Source organism: Schistocerca nitens, chromosome 11 (assembly GCF_023898315.1).
Source record: "Schistocerca nitens isolate TAMUIC-IGC-003100 chromosome 11, iqSchNite1.1, whole genome shotgun sequence".
Taxonomy (NCBI): domain Eukaryota; kingdom Metazoa; phylum Arthropoda; class Insecta; order Orthoptera; family Acrididae; genus Schistocerca; species Schistocerca nitens.
In genome coordinates this window covers 186,287,047-186,310,169 of record NC_064624.1, presented here as the reverse complement: position 1 = coordinate 186,310,169, position 23,123 = coordinate 186,287,047, and positions in this window count along the sequence as shown.

Genomic DNA, 23,123 nt, shown 5'->3' with positions numbered 1-23,123 from the left:
TATATGTGTAACCAGATAATAAGTGTAAGTAGTAAATGTTGGACATACGTTACATGCCGTGTTTTATTAGACAGAAGGCTTCATATACACGGCAACGACACGGATGTATGTGATGTCCTTAGGTTAGTTAGGTTTAAGTAGTTCTAAGTTCTAGGGGACTGATGACCTCATATATTAAGTCCCATAGTGCTCAGAGCCATTTGAAACTTTTTTTTAAGATAAAACCACTTCAGCTGTAATTATTACATTTATAATCATGACCGGTTTCGCAGGATTATAGCTGCATCGTCAGGAACAATATAATCAAGTTATATTCTGACCAAAAAAGAGCGTTCATACTCACTAGTTTTTCGCTGTGTAGCGGACTTCATTTATAAAATAGCACATAGTATGTGATACCTAGAAAGGACAAAAGCTAAAATTAGAACTTACTGCTAACATACTACCTGGTAAGTTAGAATACTACTAAATTCTATTGACCACAAGCACCAGTTCCCATTGAACTGACGGTAGTAGTACTTCACCTACCAGATAGTTTGTTAGTAGGGAGTTTTCATTTTAGCTTTTGTCCTTTCTACGTATCACAGGAACATTCTATAGGGTTTTATGCTCCGAGGAGCAAAAAAAAAAAAAAAAAAAAAAAGAATTATATTTTAAAAGCCATATATTTTCAAATTGTTTACAAGACAACCTTATCTCCTTCAAAATACTTTCCATTCCAACAAATACATTTGCTCCACCAGTGCTTCCACTGTTCGAAACATCCTTTGTAGTCATCTTCACAAATGGCTGACAACTCCTTCCTCTTTTTTTCTTGACTTCTTCAGTGTTGCCAAGTCGATCACCTTTCATGCCCCTTTTAGTGCACGGAAATAAGAAAAAGTCGTACGGAGCCAGGTCAGGCGAATAAGGTGTGTGCAGCAACTGAACTATGCTATTTTTAGCCAAAAGCTGTCTAACAGAGATGGCTGTGTGTGCAGGTGCGTTGTCATGCTGGAATAACCAGTCTACTGTCTGCCACAAATCAGGTCTTTTTTAACAAACACTGTTGCGCAGTCTTCTTAAAATTTCCAAAAAACAGGTTTGATAGACGGTCTGACCTGGGGGAACACTCTCTAAATGAACTACTCCCTTCCCACTAAAAAAAAATCAGCTTTTGTTTTGATGTTTAATTTGAGGTAACGACATTTTTTTGGACGAAGTGACGATGATGTCTTCCATTGGCTTGACTGTTGCTTTGTTTCTGAGTGGTAACCATAGCACCGTAACTCATTATCAATAATGACATTTGACGGAAGATCTGGATCAGTTTCAAACTGTTGTTTCAAAGTGCGACATATTTCAACTCGACATTCCTTTTGCTTGTCAGTCAGAACCCATGGAGCAAACGTGGTTCACATGGCTCTGAGCACTATGGGACTTAACTTCTGAGGTCATCAGTCCCCTAGAACTTAGAACTACTTAAACCTAACTAACCTCAGGACATCGCACACATCCATGCCCGAGGCAGGATTTGATCCTGTGACCGTAGCAGCAGCGCGGTTCTGGACTGAAGCACCTAGAATTGCTCGGCCACTGTGACCGGTGCAAACTTGGTAGCAACCCTTTTCATTCGCAAACCGTCCATTAAAATCGAGCCGCGCGGGATTAGCCGAGCGGGCTGAGGCGTTGCAGTCACGGACTGTGTGGCTGGTCCCGGTGGAGGTTCGAGTCCTCCATCTGGCATGGGTGTGTGTGCGTGTTTGGCCTTAGGATAATTTAGGTTAATTAGTGTGTAAGCTTAGAGACTGATGACCTTAGCAGTTAAGTCCCATAAGATTTCACACATATTTGAACATTTTCAGTATTAAAAATCGAGCTCCAAGGTAACCCACTAAGGTCTGACAGTTGATCAACTGCCTGTCGACAGGATATGAACACAAGCTCTCGAATGTTTTCTGTACTTTCGTCGATTCGGGCAGTTGATGGATGTCCAGAACGAGGTTTGTCATCAGTCGCCATCTCGCCATTTTTAAATTGAGCAAACCTCTTGTACACTTGATTTTTTCCCGTAGTGTCATCTTGTTAAGATGTTTGCAACATTGAAACAGTTTCAGCATCATTTTCCTCGAGTAGAAAACAAAATTTAACAGCTGCATGTTGTTCACTTCAACTTGCGACTGTAGAAAGCGAAAAAAGTTTAAAACAGCGCTACCAAAAACAGTAACCGCAGATGAACAGAACAAGCCAGGTCGACAACACAGGCGGCACTGAACTGCAGTGAGTTGTGCTATACGCTCCTAGTGGCAGAAATGCGTACTACTCAAGCTCCGCCCACGGCAATGTTATTTGGCTTTTCCTTTTGGTATCCCTTGCGTTTTATAACTTGCGTCCTCTACATAGCGAAAAATTGCTGACTGTGTACGTTGGGTCATCCCATACTCTTTTTTTGAACAGAACAGGACTTCATTTCCTGATTATGTTCATCCAGCATACCTTTTAGTTTTAGTTATTTTCTTGCCTTACATAAGTTTTTGTCTATTATTTTGTGCAGATTACACCTGATGATACAACTAAAATTCTGTGAAAGCGGCTGTTCTTATAAATAAATAAATGCAACTGAATCAGTTTTATCTTCAAATTGCTTTTATTGACCTACAGCGTCAATTATGAAAACGCTTTCGATTCCTTCTGGAACACAGTGTATACGGATGGGGTCTCGCAGAATATACTTGCCAAATAAACATTAAGTGCTAGCTCCCATTTTCCGAGCATGGTGCGGTGTTTGTTCTTCCTTCGCCGAGTGCTGGTGAGTTTGAATGAGGCCGCTGCATTTAGTGTTGTTGTTGTTCCAGACACTGTTGTCACAGGCACGCAAATGAAACCGCAGCGGTTCACGGTGAATTTCCCACTGGCCGGTTACGCCCTTTTGTATTGGCAACGCGAATCACTGACCGTTATACATACACAGCCAGGGGCATTGTTTACTCTCGCAGCCATTTTAGCTCGCTGACCAACCCCCCGCCCCCCTCAACACACACACACACACACACACACACACACACACACACACACACACACAGGTGCGCATGTATAGAGAGTAGGAACCATATGACGGAGATTCATTTTTTACATCCACCTCATTTGCAGTTTATTCTTTTTTTAATGTCATTTAATATAATGTGATAGTTGTTTCTCGCAGCCTAGCTTCCAAAGCCTCCGATCTTTCCAATCTTCTACCTGCAAATTCCTCTCTGACATAGCTCTTCCGACTGCTTATTCTCGTTTGCGGGTTTCTTGTTGTTCTTCTGTCAGTCGGAATCCACTCCATCTCCTTAAGCCGCCTGTCCTCTGCTCAGAAATGGCTCTAAACACTATGGGACTTAACATCTGAGCTCATAAGTCCTCTAGAACTTAGAACTACTTAAACCTAACTAACCTAAGGACATCACACACATCCATGCCCGAGGCAGGATTCGAACCTGCGACCGTAGCAGCAGCGCGGTTCCGGACTGAAGCGCCTAGAACCGCTCGGCTACAGAGGCCAGCTTCTCCTCTGCCAAACAGCACACGTGCCCATACCAGCTCAGTCGTTTTGCTTCAATTGTATCAATTAGTGGTACCCTGGTTCATTCTCTGACATATGTGTTCATTTTTTAATCTCGTATCATCCAAAATCCCATTATGTTGAAGTAACTTCCTAATTCTTTGAACTATTTTCCATTTTAGTGCTGTACTTCCTATAATAGTTTTAAATATCCTAAGCTTCGTTTTTAATCTGATTTGTGAGCCACATAAAATACTGTTTAGCAGTTTGGTTGCTTGTCTACATTGGTAAGTGCTTGTCTTTAAACTTCGCTTTCAGTGGATGTGTCTTTGTTAATAATGATTTCCAAAGATTTACGTGAGTCGATAGGATTATTTATTTGTTTATTTATCGCTTATGTAGCCTGACCAGAATATCGCCGTAAGGCCGTCTCTTACATCTGACCAGGAATAACACATAGAAAAAATTACATAACAATCACAATAATGGTAATTAGCATTATTAATAAAAATAATAATTGCCAATAATAATAATAATAATAATAATAATAATAATAATAATAATACACATACAACACAGAACAAAATTATAAATGAAGAACAAAAAGGCTGTTGCAAAGGAGCACGAGGATGTAAAGAGCAACTGATAATAGATACAGAGGTGACATATCAAGCTAAAACCAAACAAAGGTCACTACACTACGCATACATTGATTACCAAAAAGCTTTTGATAGTGTACCCCACTCATGGTTACTACAGATACTGGAAATATACAAAGTAGATCCTAAATTGATACAGTTCCTAAACATAGTAATGAAAAACTGGAAAACCACACTTAATATCCAAACAAACTCTAATAATATCACATCACAGCCAATACAGATTAAGCGTGGAATATACCAAGGAGACTCATTAAGTCCTTTCTGGTTCTGCCTTGCTCTGAACCCACTATCCAACATGCTAAATAATACAAATTATGGATACAATATTACTGGAACATACCCACACAAAATCACACATTTGCTATACATGGATGATCTAAAACTACTGGCAGCAACCAATCAACAACTCAACCAATTATTAAAGATAACAGAAGTATTCAGCAATGATATACATATGGCTTTTGGAACAGACAAATGTAAGAAAAATAGCATAGTCAAGGGAAAACACACTAAACAAGAAGATTACATATTGGTTAACCACAGCGACTGCATAGAAGCGATGGAAAAAACAGATATCTATAAATATCTAGGATACAGACAAAAAATAGGAATAGATAATACAAATATTAAAGAAGAACTAAAAGAAAAATATAGACAAAGACTAACAAAAATACTGAAAACAGAATTGACAGCAAGAAACAAGACAAAAGCTATAAACACTTATGCCATACCAGTATTGACCTACTCATTTGGAGTAGTGAAATGGAGTAACACAGACCTAGAAGCACTCAATACACTTACACGATCACAATGCCACAAATATAGAATACATCACATACATTCAGCAACAGAAAGATTCACATTAAGCAGAAAGGAAGGAGGAAGGGGATTTATCGACATAAAAAACCTACACTATGGACAGGTAGACAATTTAAGAAAATTCTTTCTAGAACGAGCAGAAACTAGCAAAATACACAAGGCAATCACTCATATAAATACATCGGCTACACCACTGCAACTTCATAACCACTTCTACAACCCTTTAGATCACATAACATCAACAAATACGAAGAAAGTAAATTGGAAAAAGAAAACACTACATGGCAAGCACCCGTATCATCTAACACAGCCACACATCGATCAAGACGCATCCAACACATGGCTAAGAAAAGGCAATATATACAGTGAGACAGAAGGATTCATGATTGCAATACAGGATCAAACAATAAACACCAGGTATTACAGCAAGCATATTATTAAAGATCCCAATACCACAACAGATAAATGCAGACTTTGTAAACAACAAATAGAAACAGTAGATCACATCACAAGCGGATGTACAATACTAGCAAATACAGAATACCCCAGAAGGCATGACAATGTAGCAAAAATAATACATCAACAGCTCGCCTTACAACATAAACTTATAAAACAACACGTTCCCACATACAAGTATGCACCACAAAATGTACTGGAGAATGATGAATACAAATTATACTGGAACAGAACCATTATAACAGATAAAACAACACTACATAACAAACCTGACATCATACTCACCAATAAAAAGAAGAAATTAACACAACTAATCGAAATATCCATACCCAATACAACAAATATACAAAAGAAAACAGGAGAAAAAATTGAAAAATACATCCAACTGGCTGAGGAAGTCAAAGACATGTGGCATCAGGATAAAGTTGACATCATACCAATTATAGTATCAACTACAGGAGTCATACCACACAATATCCACCAGTACATCAATGCAATACAGCTACATCCAAACACATATATACAACTACAGAAATCCGTAATAATTGATACATGTTCAATTACCCGAAAGTTCCTAAACGCAATGTAACATATACCGTACAGTTAAAAGGAAGTCATGCTTGATCAAGGTCCGCGTCACTTTCATTTCGAACCAGACCTAAGGTCTGAGAAAGGAAAGAAATAATAATAATAATACCTATTATACTATCAACTACAGGAGTCATACCACACAATATCCACCAGTACATCAACGCAATACAGCTACATCCAAACGTATATATACAACTACAGAAATCTGTAATTATTGATAAATGTTCAAATAGACGAAAGTTCCTAAATGCTATGTAACATATACCGTACAGTTAAAAGGAAGTCACGCTTGATCAGGGTACCGCGTCACTTAGCATTTTTAACCAGACATAACGTCTGAGAAAGGAAAGATAATAATAATAATAATAATAATAGTTACACGAAATTGCACGAAGAACTGGCCTGCAAATTTCATATGAGAAAACCCAGTACATAGAAAGAGTGCCACAAGACAAATTGCCTATTGTGACATCCAATTGGAAAATCGTACAAGTACCACATTTTAAGTACCTGGGAGAAATCATCCAGCCATCAGGGATCAACCTAAAGGCCAATGAGGAAAGAGTAAAAAAACTACAGAAAGCATATAAACTCACGTGGAACTATTATAACAAAAAGTCCATATCCATTAACGCAAAATTGAGGCACTACAACACTGTCGTACTTCCGGAGGCACTGTATGCATCTGAAATAACACAAATAGGTGGGCAAAGTAAAATCAAAGAAATAGAGAAACAAGAAAGGAAAATTCTCAGGAAAATTTTTGGTCCGATACAAGAGCAAGGAATCTGGAAGAAGAGAAAAACATCAGAATTATATAAATACACAGACAAGATTACGGATACAATAAGGAAAAGAAGAATGCAGTTCTACGGACATATCCATAGGATGAATGAAAACAGAATTTCAAAGCGAATTCTTAGTCATCAACTCAGGCAGGGGAAAAACAAAATGGATAAAAGAAGTTGAAGAGGACCTCAGACAAGCACACATAACAGTAAACGATGCAGAAAATAGAACTGAATTCAGGAACATCATCAGAAAACATAAATTTGACACCACAACACAGAAGAGACCAGGATGCAAATGGACAGCGGAGCGAAAGAAACAACACAGTGAACACATGAAGAAAATTTGGGCTCAGAAAAAACATAATGAATCATCATGAAGGATTTCAAGTTCAAACGCTCTCTTTAAATAGGAATAATCGAAAATATTAATAATAATAATAATAATAATAATAATAATAATAATAATAATAACTGTAACACTAATAATAATAATAATAAATAATGGAGGAGTTAAGAATGATATTAATTACTTATTACATAAACCTCACTGACAATATGAGAAAAAGTAGCACATCATAGCTGAGATCTATTCGATGCCCTGGTGGGTTACTGCCAGAGCTGGGAGCTCTATACACTGACTTTGGCAACCTCTGCACCTCCAAACCAACAACATATTTGATCATGTTGCCTCCTTTTCCACTGTATACGCGAGGAAGTAAAATTTCCTTAATGCAATTTACACGGGCCATAACAATTTTATATTGCCAGCAATATAGCCCAGCAACATTGTGGACACACCAGTACAGCGACATGTACGCCAGCACTGCAGACCAGTGTTGGCGGCAATGTGTAAGTCAATACACTTACGGGCCAGAACTGTGCACACACACGCAGGACTATGACCGCGAAATGGACGAAAGTGTACTAGTGGCACTCAGTCCTGCCAACTGCTTCCGAAATTTTAAGTCACGAACTCATGCTCTTTCCCAAAATACTGAAACACGATTTCTTTTAATATATCGTTTAAAAATAATTATTGTGAGAACTCGTAAGACCAGTACCAATATAAAAGGCTGTACACTAGTTAAAACTAGACTGGAGATGATCCTTCAGTTTTCAGCTAATGCTAGATCCAGACAGAAGTTTGATTTGTCATCGATATGCCTCTTGATTGTGGGCGTTTACAATGCTTTGTTGGTAGTCCCATAGTGCTCAGAGCCATTTGAACCATTTTGTTGGACCGCGCAGGCGAAGACCTGCGTTCAGTTCTCCCTAGTGCCCTATTATTCCACACCCCAAATAAAGTTTTGCAGCACCTCGGATCTGAGAGTTCCGGAACCTGTACAGAAAATTGGAATACAGATCAACATAAACATCATTTCCGCCCTCTTTATTCCTCATGGAAGCCACACATAGCATGTTGTACCACCACACAGCGAGAACTTTAGAAGTGGTGGTCCAGATTGCTGTACACACCGGTACCCCAAATACCCAGTAGCACGTCCTCTTGCACTGATGCGTGCCTGTATTCGTCGTGGCATACTATCTAAAAGTTCTTCAAGTCACTGTTGGTCCAGATTGTACCACTGCTCAACGGCGATTCGGCGTAGATCCCTCAGAGTGGTTGGTGGGTCACGTCGTCCATAAACAGCCCTTTCAATATGTCCCAGGCATGTTGTATAGGGTTCATGTCTGGAGAACATGCTGGCCACTGTAGTCGAGCGATGTCGTTATCCCGAAGGAAGTCATTCACATGATGTGCACGATGGGGGCGCGAATTGTCGTCCATGAAGACGAATCCCTCGCCAGTATGTTGCCGATATGGTTGCACTATCAGACAGAAGATGCCATTCACGTGTCGTACAGCCTTTACGGTGCCTTCCATGACCACCAGCGGCGTATGTTGGCACCACATAATGCCACTCCAAAACACCAGGGAACCTCCACCTTGCTGCACTCGCTGGACAGTGTGTCTAAGGCACTCAGTCTGACTGGGTTGCCTCCAAACACGTCTCTGACGATTGTCTGGTTGAAGACATACGCGACACTCATCGGTGAAGAGAACGTGATGCCAATCCTGGACGGTCCATTAGGCATGTTGTTGGGCCCACGGTGTCGTGGTTGCAAAGATGGACCTAGCGTCTGGAGTGAAGTTGCGCATCGTGCATCCTATTGCACACAGTTTGAGTCGTAACACAACGTCCTGTGGCTGTTCGGAAAGCATTATTCAACATGTCAGGGTTCCTCCGAGCCATAATCCGTAGGTAGCGGTCATCCAGTGCAGTAGTAGCCCTTGGGAAACTGAGCCAGGCATGTCATCGACAGTTCCTGTCTCTCTGTATATCCTCCATGTCTTAACAGCGCTTTGGTTCATTCCGAGACGCCTGGACACTTCCCTTGTTAAGAGCCCTTCCTGGCACAAAGTACCAATGTGTACAACATCGAACCGCGGTACTGACCGTCTAGGTACGGTTGAACTACAGACAACACGAGCCGTGTACCTCCTTCCTGGTGGAATGGCTGGAACTGATCGGCTGTCGGACCCCCTCCGTTTCTTAGGCACTGCTGATGTATGGTTGTTTACATCTTTGGGCGGGTTTAGTGACATCTCTCAACAGGGGCTGTGTCTGTGATAAAATATGCACAGTCAGAGTTGTGACAACTGGGCTGATGCAAAACTTTTTTTATGTTTTATAAAGTTATGAACTGTCCATCCGGCCATTGACGTGCATATTCCCTGTATTCAAATCTGGTGTCTGTGTCATGGTGTAACGTACGTTTGCAACAGCGAGGTGTAAGGAAGGGACCTCGAGATGTTTGTTCAAGAAATTCCGGAAGATTCGGAATTTCACGCCAATGATCTGTTGGAGCGAAATGCGGTTGGCATGCCTGCAAACGCGCGAGTTCAGTGTTTAACTGCCGGAAGTTTCATTGTTGTACGTCTGTTATTGTTCAGTGCTGTGTAGAGTAGAGCGTTGTGTCGCACAGTTTGCGAATTTCGAGATGGCAGAGTTAAAGGGGCAACTCGCCCTGCATCAAATTTTTCGTGAAACGTCCGCCTGTTCGCTGGGTGGTAACGTGCTCGCCTCCCACGCAAGCGGGCCCGGGTTCGGTGCCCGGTCGGGTTGGAGATTGGGTTGGGTTGGGTTGTTTGGGGGGGAAGAGACAAAACAGCGAAGTCATCGGTCTCATCGGATTAGGGGAGAGGAAGTCGGTCGTGCCATTTCAAAGGAACCATCCCGGCATTTGCCTGGAGCGATTTAGGGAAATCACGGAAAACCTAAATCAGGATGGCCGGACGCGGGATTGAACCGTCGTCCTCCCGAATGCGAGTCCAGTGTGCTAGCCACTGCGCCACCTCCCTCGGTGGTTGGAGATTCTCTCCACTCAGGCACTGGTGTTGTCCTCATCTTCATGTCATCTTCATCAATGGCGTGCAAGTCGTCGAAAGTGGCGTCGACTGAAATAAGACTTCCACTTGGCAGCCGAACTTCCCCAGATGAGGCCTTCCGGGCAATGATGCCACACGCTCATTTCCATTTTTGGGAAAAACTCAAGAAAACGGTTACAGACACTGTTGTGGACTGGCAAGACAGCCAATCCAGTATGACAGGAAGCCGAAAGGCACGCGTTAAGCTCACGCAGGCTGGCGTGAGGTCTGGAACAGGTCTTGAGACTAGCAAAAAAGGTACGTAGCTTCTGGAATACTTAACTTTAATCCATAATTGGTGAACATCGCTCTTGACGGTACATGTTTTACAGCATCAATATTGACTGCTAATGGCGCCTTGCTAGGTCGTAGCAAATGACGTAGCTGAAGGCTATGCTAACTATCGTCTCGGCAACTGAGAGCGTAATTTGTCAGTGAACCATCGCTAGCAAAGTCGGCTGTACAACTGGGGCGAGTGCTAGGAAGTCTCTCTAGACCTGCCGTGTGGCGGCGCTCGGTCTGCAATCACTGATAGTGGCGACACGCGGGTCCGACGTATACTAACGGACCGCCGCCGATTTAAAGGCTACCACCCAGCAAGTGTGGTGTCTGGCTGTGACACCACAGACACACACCAAATGACGCAGGATGCCTACGCTGATGAGTCCCTAAGCCGTACTCTGTGTTACCCCTGGTTCACTTTCAAAAAATGTCCGGACGGAAGATGACCCTCCGTTGCTCTCGCAGATGACACTCGTCACCCACATGACTTCCCCGCTCAGTTTTGTCTGACAGGGCCGGCCGGGCTGGCCGAGCGGTTCTAGGCGCTACAGTCTGGAACCGCGTGACCGCTACGGTTGCAGGTTCGAATCCTGCCTCGGGCATGGATGTGTGTGATGTCCTTAGGTTAGTCAGTTAGGGGACAGATGACCTTAGAAGTTAAGTCCCATAGTGCTCAGAGCCATTTGAAACATTTTTTGTCTGACAGGGCTGAGTTCGCGCCATTTTGAGTACCTTTCTGTCAACTCTCCGGCTGTTAGCTCCAGTGATTGTTGTCGTTCAGTTACGAAAGATACATTGTTTATGAAACATTGTTATAGTCTGGAGGACTATTGATATCCGCGCGAGCTCTGCTGCCACAATCTGAATCAAAGTAGGTCTGTATTACTTTATTGCTTTCCTAGATTCAATCGATCTTTCATGTGCGTAAATTTAGACGTATTGAAACTGATTGCAGTTACCTTCCGTGTTACCTACACCACTGCTACACCACGAAGATGACGTGCTACAGATGCGAAATTTAACCGACAGGAAGAAGATGCTGTGATATGCAAATGATTAGCTTTTCAGAGCATTCACACAAGGTTGGCGCCAGTGGCGACACCTACAACGTGCTGACACGAGGAAAGTTTCCTACCGATTTCTCATACACAGACAGCAGTTGACCGGCGTTGCCTGGTGAAACGTTGTTGTGATCGCTCGTGTAAGGAGGAGAAATGCGTACCGTCACGTTTCCGACCTTGATAAAGGTTGGATTGTAGCCCATCGCGATTGCGGTTTATCGTATCGCGACATTGCTGCTCGCGTTGGTCGAGATCCAATGTCTGTTAGCAGAATATGCATCAGTGGGTTCAGGAGGGTAATACGGAACGCCGTGCTGGATCCCAACGGCCTCGTATCACTAGCAGTCGAGATGACAGGCATCTTATCCGCACGGCTGTAACGGATCGTGCAGCCACGTCTCGATCCCTGAGTCAACAGATGGGGACGTTTACAAGACAACAACCATCCGCACGAACAGTTCGACGACGTTTGCAGCAGCAGGGGCTATGAACTCGGAGACTACGACTGCGGTTACCCTTGACGCTGCATCACAGACAGGAGCGCCTGCGATGGTGTACTCAACGACGAACCTGGGTGCAAGAACGGCAAAACGTCACTTTTTCTGATGAATCCAGGTTCTGTTTACAGCATCACGATGGTCGCATCCGTGTTTGGCGACATCGCGGTGAACGCACATTGGAAGCGTGTATTCGTCATCTCCATACTCGCGTATCACCCGGCGTGATGGTATGGGGTGCCACTGGTTACACGTCTCGGTCACCTCCTGTTCGCATTGACGGCACTTTGAACACTGGACGTTACATTTCAGATGTGCTACGACCCATGGCTCTACCCTACGAAACCCTACATTTCAGCAGGATAATGCACGACCGCATGTTGCAGGTCCCGTACGGGCCTTTCTGGATACAGAAAATGTTCGACTGCTGCCTTGGCCAGCACATTCTCCAGATCTCTCACCAATTGAAAACGTCTGGTCAATGGTGGCCGAGCAACTGGCTCATCACAATACGCCAGTCACTACTCTTGATAAACTGTGGTATCGTGTTGAAGCTGCATGGGCAGCTGTACCTCTACACGCAGACCAAGCTCTGTGTGACTCAATGCCCAGGCGTATCGAGGCCGTTATTACGGCCCAAATTGCGAGAAAATGTAATCACATGTCAGTTCGAGTACAATATATTTGTCCAATGAATACCCGTTTATCATCTGTATTTCTTCTTGGTGTAGCAATTTTAATGGCCAGTAGTGTAGTATTCTCTCTACTTTTAGATTGTGGGAGAAATGTCAAAAGCTAAAAAAACCTCGGACAGAGGTTAGTAGAGATCCTAATGTATGGCTGGAGTGGTTCAATTAGCTGAGTGATGAAGATGCTCACAGTGATAGCGCCGACTCAAAGACTGAGGATTCTGTTCATGAAAGTGGTCATGATTCAGGAACAGAACAAGAAAGGTCATAAAATGATGAATACGAATCACAGGAAGAAGTCACTCAAGAGGATGAATTTTTTAGGGAAAGATGGAATAACTAAACGGAGGAAAAATAAATATCCTAACAGTGTTAGAAGCAGATCTCGTAATTTTATTACGCATTTGCCTGGACCAAAAAACAAGCTCGTATAAAAAAGACTGAAGTAGAAATTCTGAAATTGTTCTTGCATGAAAACGTAATAAGCATCGTCGCAACACGCACTAACATATACATCAATTAAGTTCGTGGTAACTTCTCTAGGGAAAGGGACGCTAAAGAAACAGATGCGATAGAGACGAGAGCTTTGATTGGTTTGTTATATCTATATGGAATTTGAGATGTTCTAGGAAGAGTATATCGAAATTGTGGGATAACTCAAAGGGAAACGGACTTGAGTCATGTTATTCATGCATAAGTGAAAACCGATTCAGGTTTCTGTTGAGATGTCGGAGGTGTTTGATAATATCGGTGATAGAGGTGTTCGCAGAGAGATTGACAAGTTGGCTGCTGTCAGAACTATCAGAGAGGTACTTGAACTATTCACGAACAGTTGCCAAAAATATTTTTCATCTAGTGAATAACTTACTGTTGACGAACAGCTTTTGGCATTTAGAGGAAGCTGCCCTGAGCCGTGTATCAACTCGTGCTACACCTTGTGTTTAAATTGCATTGGTTTTCAGTTTCTTCCCCTGACATGTTTGTTTGATATGTTGTCTGTCATTAAGTGGCTGCTTGGTTTTCTTTTCCCTCTGCTGTCGATATCTGCGTTTTTGCTTCCGGGAAACTGCTATGGAGGAAGTGAGATCTTTGACCTGTTGTAACCTCGTGTGGTGGACACGGGAGCGCGTTGTGGCTCTCCAGCGCGGACCAGGTGTGGTCGGCTGTACCGAGTCGCCACGTGATGTATGTTGGTCGTGTGTAACGAGCGGGTCGAGTTGACGGAAGAGCTCCCCGCGTGTTGGTTGTATACAGAATCGCCCCACGAGTAGTTACTATTCATTTCACCTCGGTGGGACGTTAAAAAGCTTCTTTAAATCCTCCGTGTCAACACCGGAGTCTAAAAGGAGACACGTAACGTGAAGGAGCGGTCACGACCCGTCAACGTTGCAGAGGAGACGTGAACTCCGGTGGCAGAGCGTGTTGTCGCGTGACCGTGGCGTGTCGGGTATGCTGGCGACGCGTGCGCGGTCGGACGTGTGGATCCTGGCCATCGGAGGTCGTGTACTGCCTGTTCCAGCATAATTGCAAGTTAAGTTCGTGGAAGGTTTAATCATTAAGTAATAACTTTGTGTAACCAGTGTCTCTTCTGCCTTGTGGTCTCCGGCGACCGGGTTTCCTGTCCCCGGCACCGGTGTAATTGAAGACAGTGATCTTTCCTCCTCCTCTCGTTACTGTCCGATGGGAGGTGTAGTTTTGGCTCTTTCGTGTGTTATGATGAGTAAATTCATGCTTCTTGTTGGTTGATCATATAGTCGCTCATTCAGGACTGTGTGGTGTAATGTTTCCTTGCACGAGGTTAGCTCTAATTCTGTCAACAAGTTAAGCCATCTTATACCAAGTTTTCGCTGGGTAAAACTCGGTGCAGTGACCAGCCCTGAGTGTGGCAATTGTGTTTACGGGCGTATTTAAATTGGTCAGTATTCTGCCTAGCCTGAGCATCCCTGAGTGGGTGATTTGTGGCCGCCTTACACGGGTCCGTCATGTCTGTTATGTTCTAATGATATTGCAGGACACTTTTGTTTAAATTTTTTTAAAATTCCTCCATTCCTTTATTGCCGTTAATCGTGAGACCTTTGATTTTTTTTAATGGCGGTGTTGGTAGCTTCACTGCCTTACCGTACTTTACTAACAATGTTCTGTATTTACTTTAGTAGCCTGTTTACTAATGTTCTTTAAATTTTTTAAACTGTGGCATTGCTATAAATGACTTGATTGCCGTTAGCGGCGTGTTTTGAAAGGTTGTTTATTGCCGTACTGTTACTTCTATTCTTTTCTAAAAAAAGATTTTTTTTTAAATTGTTGTACTGCTATAAATTACTTGATTGCCGCTAGCGGCGTGTTTAAAGGGCTGTTTATTGTCGTAATACTAGTTTCTGTAAGATATGAATAAAACATTTGTGTGTGTGAATCCAAACTCGACAGTAAACTACTAGAAATTTGGCCCTGTTTCCCAACTTGTGGTGTGGCTTGTAGTAACCGTAACCAGTGTGTGTGTGTGTGTGTGTGTGTGTGTGTGTGTGTGTGTGTGTGTGTGTGTGTGTGATGCCCGTTCAGGCAATATATTACTAGCAAACCAGCAAAGTATTGGTTAAAAGTGTTTGCTTTGGTTGATGTAAAAACAGCTTACACTTCGAATTTAGAGCCGTACGTCGGTAAGCGACAAAAGGGACCATGTAATGTCAGTAATTCAGCTGAAGATATTGTTCTTCGAATGGTCAAACTGCTTCAGATGTTAGAATATATTATACTGTGTACAGATATTAAATGTATTGTATTTAGATTTAATAAAAAATCATAAAAGCAGTCACAAAGAACGTTCAAATTGTACAAATAGACCGCTTGCTTTGTGGCTGACACCAGTCATCCGCGCGAGTGACCATGTAATGTGTAACACCCCACCCGTCACTTGTCTGGTTTTGGTGTGTGTTCACCCCAAGTAATTGACTAACAAATCAACAGAAAGTGCAAAACTGCCCTGTGACTCCTGATTGGACTGCAGTGGCAGTGTTGACATTAATTGGTTCAGAATTGATCACTTATAATTAAAAAGGGGTGCACATTGATGTTATATTCCGCTATTGAACACCAGATGCAAATGTTGAACACAAAATTAATTAACAAAGTGACTTGGGATTTCAACTACTTGATTGAAAACAGATGCAGTCGATTAGCACAAATTTATTTTAACTCCCGACCTTCAATAATCACATTACATGACTCTCCTATCGGGCAGTGGTAATAAATTGCGTTTGCGTGGAGTAAAGTGCAATATCTCAAAAGTAATTCCTATCGACTGAACCCAGGTGTAATGCGAAGTGCGAGAAGAATTCTGCAATACACGGCCCATGAAACCCTCGTGGAAACTTTGCCGACGTGATCCAACAAATTAATCAGTGGCCGGAGCGGGCACAATTTCACCAAATACAGCGTGGTGGTGCGGCGTCGTTGTGCGGACGTTGGCCGACCTCGTGGTGCTGCAAGGCTGTGCTCAGCTATTCACTCCTAGCTATTTTGCTCAGTACATAGCTGAACCAAAACTTCCTAGCTCCAAGCTCAATCGTTCCGTTTGCTAAGTCCTAAACTGCAGAGATGCTCACTCTCTCTCAGGCAAGCTGAGTAAAGAACGCCACGCCCGCACTCTAGGGAAGCTGGGAACAGAAGACCTCTACGGAGACTTCTGCCAGTCCGCTCTTCGCCTCGGTTTCCCCTTCAGCAAAGTCACTTACGCCAATTGCAGTGCAAGTCGCGTTAATTATGCGTTGCTTCCCAGTGCCGACCAATGCCTGCTCTGGGAAGTGAACAAATTCCCACAAAATTTCCCTTCCTCTCAACTTCTGCTATTTAGCTTCTCCCAGGCCACCCATCAAGGTTAGCGTCTGCACAAAAACCAATTCTGACTCCCAGGAGAGTACTTCAAATTCCTCGGTCCTACGTTCCCATTGGAGGCCGGCATATTTCATTCTGTCGCTCTTCACCTGATTTGCTTGAGACTCTGCGGACCGTGAATTCGGCGTGAAGTTGCTATAGTCACGAACACGCATATTTTGGCCTCTGTTGACCGCTGCACCGTAGCTTTGCGCGGCTTTCTCGCAAGTTTCACTGAAAACGGGACGACGGACATTTATCCACAGGCGTACAAGTTCTCCGTCTGTTTCCCAGTACACCAGCATGGAGTCGGGGTCAACCACCCACTCACTGTCACTCATCTTAAGGCAGCTGGAGGCCGCGCCCCGTTATCGCTTTCTCAGAGCTTGAGCCGCCCTAAGCCGCCTATTGTCGCTTCCCTTAGCCGCTCCCCCGGCGGCCACGGTCAATTCTGCGTACTTCCCTGGGGTAAACTATTCTCCAGTAATTCGACGCCTTTCCACAAAGTTTTCATGTCGTTTGAATTACTTTAAAACCATCACCCAACATTAATTATTCCAATACATCCATACTATACCCTCTACAAGATGCATTGTGCCTTGTCAGTCATTCTTGTTCAGCCCTACTGTTCGCTCAACGTGAGTTAGGTGATCTTTAATGACTTCATGTAAGGGGCATAGTTCTTGCCATCTTACACATGAATTTTCGCGCGAGTAACGGAGGGTTAAAGGTCAGCCTCGTTCAGGGTGGCCCTGGACGTCTGCCGACGACGCTCGTGTCAGGAACGTCAAGGAAACTCCGTGTGCCAATCCATGACTGAGAGATTGGTGAAGAATGTAACACTTCAGTCGGATGATGTCACGAAATCCTGGGAAAGCATCTGGAAAGCCTCGTGTTGCAGCCAAGTTCGTCCCACGATTCACGTGTCAATCAAGACCAGAAAGACCTTCGCTTCTGTCTGTTAATTGGTGCCACATGGGCAAACCGGTAATCGATTGTACTATTGGGACGTGTTGCGACGACTGGGAGAAAATGTAATTTGACGAGACAATTCACAGCTCTTGTGTCACGTTCACGGGTGGTGGTGCGTGACTGTTGCAAAAAAAAAAAAAAAAAAAAAAAAAAAGGTCACTGTACTGCATCATCCGCCTTACTCTCCAGACCTGGCCCCTGTGGACTTTTTTTTTTTTTTGGCTTTGAAAGTTGAAAACCCTGTTGAAAGGAGGAAGGTTTGCAACGACAGACGGGATAAAACGAAATTGACCGACGGCACTTTGCGCGATGCAGCAAGAGATTGCATCTGAAATAGGAAATGGCGTTAGGAGCGGTGTATAAATTGTGGAGGAGAGTATTTCGAAGGAGACCATTGTAATCTCCCCCCCTCCCAATTCCTGCTATTCTCCACAATAAGCGAAGTCTTTCCTGAAGGTTTGAGAGAAGTAAGATTACAAAAACACTTTGGTTTAGTTATCTTTTCTTGTAGAATTGGCTCCTTCTTGTCTAGAGGTCTGATTCTTGAAGCTGAAATTATCATATTTTAGGTCCTTATGGTTGAATTCGTCTAAATAATTTTGAAGACTATTGTTGTAGTATTTTTGTTATTACGTTATTATATTTTGTCACATCACATTCTGGAGGTGGCAGGGGTAAAATACACGGAGCGAAAGGCTATTTACAATTTGTACAGAAATCACATGGCAGTTATAAGAGTCGAGGGACATGAAAGGGAAGCAGTGGTTGGGAAGGGAGTGAGACAGGGTTGTAGCCTCTCCCCGATGCTATTCAATCTGTATACTGAGCAAGTAGTAAAGGAAACAAAAGAAAAGTTTGGAGTAGGTATTAAAATCCATGGAGAAGAAATGAAAACTTTGAGGTTTGCCGATGACATTGTAATTCTGCCAGAGTCAGCAAAGGACTTGGAAGAGCAGTTGAACGGAATGGACAGTGTCTTGAAAGGAGGATATAAGATGAACATCAACAAAAGCGAAACGAGGATAATGGAATGTAGAAATTTCTTAACATCGAGTATAGATTTAAGTGTCATAAAGTCCTTTCTGAAAGTTTTTGTATGGAGTGTAGCCATGTATGGAAGTGAAACATGGACGATAAATAGTTTGGACAGGAAGAGAATAGAAGCTTTCGAAATGTGGTGCTACAGAAGAATGCTGAAGATTAGATGGGTAGATCACATAACTAATGAGGAGGTACTGAATAGGATTGGGGAGAAAAGGAGTTTGTGGCACAACTTGACCAGAAGAAGGGATTGGTTGGTAGGACATGTTCTGAGGCATCAAGGGATCACCAATTTAGTATTGGAGGGCAGCGTGGAGGGTAAATATCGTAGGGGGAGACCAAGAGATGAATACACTAAGCAGATTCAGAAGGATGTAGGTTGCAGTAGGTACTGGGAGATGAAGAAGCTTGCACAGGATAGAGTAGCATGGAGAGCTGCATCAAACCAGTCTCAGGACTGAAGACCACAACAACTGAGCTGTTACTTAGCTATTCGTGTACTCACGTTCGTTGGATGGTATGTAGCTGATTCTATACACAGATGATGGTGATATTTACAATGATATGAATACCCCTTGCTGCCTACAGCCGTTGATATAAGTCAACGGGGACAGATGAAAATGTGTGCCCCGACCGGGACTCGATTCCGGGATCTCCTTGCTTACATGGTAGACGCTCTATCCAACTGAGTCACCGAGGACACAGAGGATAGTCCGACTGCAGGGACTTGTCTCTGGCACGCCTGCCGTGAGACCCACATTCCCAACTTATTGTCTCGCACTTTATTCATAGTCCCCCTCCCAGTTATACTCGCGGCTTTACCGCCTATTCCCGTAAGAGTTCGAGCACTGTTTGTGCATCCGCACAGAACAAGATCGTCAAATGGCCGGTGAGTCATATATATATACACTCCTGGAAATTGAAATAAGAACACCGTGAATTCATTGTCCCAGGAAGGGGAAACTTTATTGACACATTCCTGGGGTCAGATACATCACATGATCACACTGACAGAACCACAGGCACATAGACACAGGCAACAGAGCATGCACAATGTCGGCACTAGTACAGTGTATATCCACCTTTCGCAGCAATGCAGGCTGCTATTCTCCCATGGAGACGATCGTAGAGATGCTGGATGTAGTCCTGTGGAACGGCTTGCCATGTCATTTCCACCTGGCGCCTCAGTTGGACCAGCGTTCGTGCTGGACGTGCAGACCGCGTGAGACGACGCTTCATCCAGTCCCAAACATGCTCAATGGGGGACAGATCCGGAGATCTTGCTGGCCAGGGTAGTTGACTTACACCTTCTAGAGCACGTTGGGTGGCACGGGATACATGCGGACGTGCATTGTCCTGTTGGAACAGCAAGTTCCCTTGCCGGTCTAGGAATGGTAGAACGATGGGTTCGATGACGGTTTGGATGTACCGTGCACTATTCAGTGTCCCCTCGACGATCACCAGTGGTGTACGGCCAGTGTAGGAGATCGCTCCCCACACCATGATGCCGGGTGTTGGCCCTGTGTGCCTCGGTCGTATGCAGTCCTGATTGTGGCGCTCACCAGCACGGCGCCAAACACGCATACGACCATCATTGGCACCAAGGCAGAAGCGACTCTCATCGCTGAAGACGACACGTCTCCATTCGTCCCTCCATTCACGCCTGTCGCGACACCACTGGAGGCGGGCTGCACGATGTTGGGGCGTGAGCGGAAGACGGCCTAACGGTGTGCGGGACCGTAGCCCAGCTTCATGGAGACGGTTGCGAATGGTCCTCGCCGATAGCCCAGGAGCAACAGTGTCCCTAATTTGCTGGGAAGTGGCGGTGCGGTCCCCTACGGCACTGCGTAGGATCCTACGGTCTCGGCGTGCATCCGTGCGTCGCTGCGGTCCGGTCCCAGGTCGACGGGCACGTGCACCTTCCGCCGACCACTGGCGACAACATCGATGTACTGTGGAGACCTCACGCCCCACGTGTTGAGCCATTCGGCGGTACGTCCACCCGGCCTCCCTCATGCCCACTATACGCCCTCGCTCAAAGTCCGTCAACTGCACATACGGTTCACGTCCACGCTGTCGCGGCATGCTACCAGTGTTAAAGACTGCGATGGAGCTCCGTATGCCACGGCAAACTGGCTGACACTGACGGCGGCGGTGCACAAATGCTGTGCAGCTAGCGCCATTCGACGGCCAACACCGCGGTTCCTGATATATTGTGATATTTGTCGCCGAAACTAGTTTGGGAGAATAAAGAAATAAACGAATAACAAGGTGTTTTGCATTAAGGCGGACTCAATTTCTGACATTACTGAAAAAAAGGCAGTTGGTAAGTTGCTGCCCATGAAAGTCACGTGAGGAATCATCAAAAGAATTGAAACGCCTTAAGAATCTACCCAGAATAAAATTATAGCTCCCTACTACATATCTTGTACTTCGACCATAACAGCGATGATATGCTGCTTCAGATTCTTGTCTTTGCGAGGACTGTACGAGGTGCATTCAAGTTCTAAGGCCTCCGATTTTTTTTCTAATTAACTACTCACCTGAAACCGATGAAACTGGCTTTACTTGTCGACGTAATCGCCCTGCAGACGTACACATTTTTCACAACGCTGACGCCACAATTCCATGGCAGCGGCGAAGGCTTCTTTAGGAGTCTGTTTTGACCACTGGAAAATCGCTGCGGTAATAGCAGCACGGCTGGTGAATGTGCGGCCACAGAGAGTGTCTTTCATTGTTGGAAAAAGCCAAACGTGACTGGGAGCCAGGTCAGGTGAGTAGGTAGCACGACGAATCACTTCAAAGTTATCACGAAGAAACTGTTGCGTAACGTTAGCTCGATGTGCGGGTGCGTTGTCTCGGTGAAACAGCACACGCGCAGCCCTTCCCGGACGTTTTTGTTGCAGTGCAGGAAGGAATTTGTTCTTCAAAACATTTTCGTAGGATGCACCTGTTACCGTAGTGCCCTTTGGAACGCAATGGGTAAGGATTACGCCCTCGCTGTCCCAGAACATGGACACCATCATTTTTTCAGCACTGGCAGTTACCCGAAATTTTTTTGGTGGCGGTGAATCTGTGTGCTTCCATTGAGCTGACTGGCGCTTTGTTTCTGGATTGAAAAATGGCATCCATGTCTCATCCATTGTCACAAACGACGAAAAGAAAGTCCCATTCGTGCTGTCGTTGCGCCCGCATCTCGTGGTCGTGCGGTAGCGTTCTCGCTTCCCACGCCCGGGTTCCCAGGTTCGATTCCCGGCGGGGTCAGGGATTTTCTCTGCCTCGTGATGGCTGGGTGTTGTGTGCTGTCCTTAGGTTAGTTAGGTTTAAGTAGTTCTAAGTTCAAGGGGACTTATGACCACAGCAGTTGAGTCCCATAGTGCTCAGAGCCATTTGAACCATTTGCTGTCGTTGCGCGTCAACATTGCTCGGCAACGTGCCACACGGGCAGCCGTGTGGTCGTCCGTCAGCATTCGTGGCACCCACCTGGATGACACTTTCCGCATTTTCAGGTCGTCATGCAGGATTGTGTGCCCAGAACCCACAGAAATGCCAACTCTGGAGGCGATCTGTTCAACAGCCATTTGGCGATCCCCCAAAACAATTCTCTCCACTTTCTCGATCGTGTCGTCAGACCGGCTTGTGCGAGCCCGAGGTTGTTTCGGTTTGTTGTCACACGATGTTCTGCCTTCATTAAACTGTCGCACCCACGAACGCACTTTCGACACACCCGTAACTCCGTCACCACATGTCTCCTTCAACTGTCGATGAATTTCAATTGGTTTCACACCACGCAAATTCAGAAAACGAATGATTGCACGCTGTTCAAGTAGGGAAAACGTCGCCGTTTTAAGTATTTAAAACAGTTGTCATTCTCGCCGCTGACGGTAAAATTCCATCTGCCGTACGGTGCTGCCATCTCTGGGACATATTGACAATGAACGCGGCCTCATTTTAAAACAATGCGCATGTTTCTATCTCTTTCCAGTCCAGAGAAAAAACATAAGAGGCCTTAGAACTGCCTGTCTTCCCCAGCTATGGTCGTACAAACACGCATCACCTTATGGATTTCATGTTTGTCTCGTTTGACCACCTCCGCTTTCCTGAAGCAATAAACTCATCGACTAGCTCTATGAACGCGCGCTGGTGTTCTAACTGAAGCGAAATAGATTTCTGTCACATGACTCGACACTGGACCACTGCCGCTGAGAGAAACAGGATAGCATCGCAGTGAGTGACAGGGAGGCATATGCATACAACGGCAGCAGCAGATGTGGCTCGGCCATAAGAAATGTTCTCGATTCTTGGCGGGCAATACCGGCAACATCTTGGCAAGAATTCCGCAACTTCCTGCAACTGGGATCCGTGTCAGCAATGTTGCACGCTATACCCCAATATTACATTGTAGTGCAGCCACGCTGCCGTAATGTTGACTGCCACAC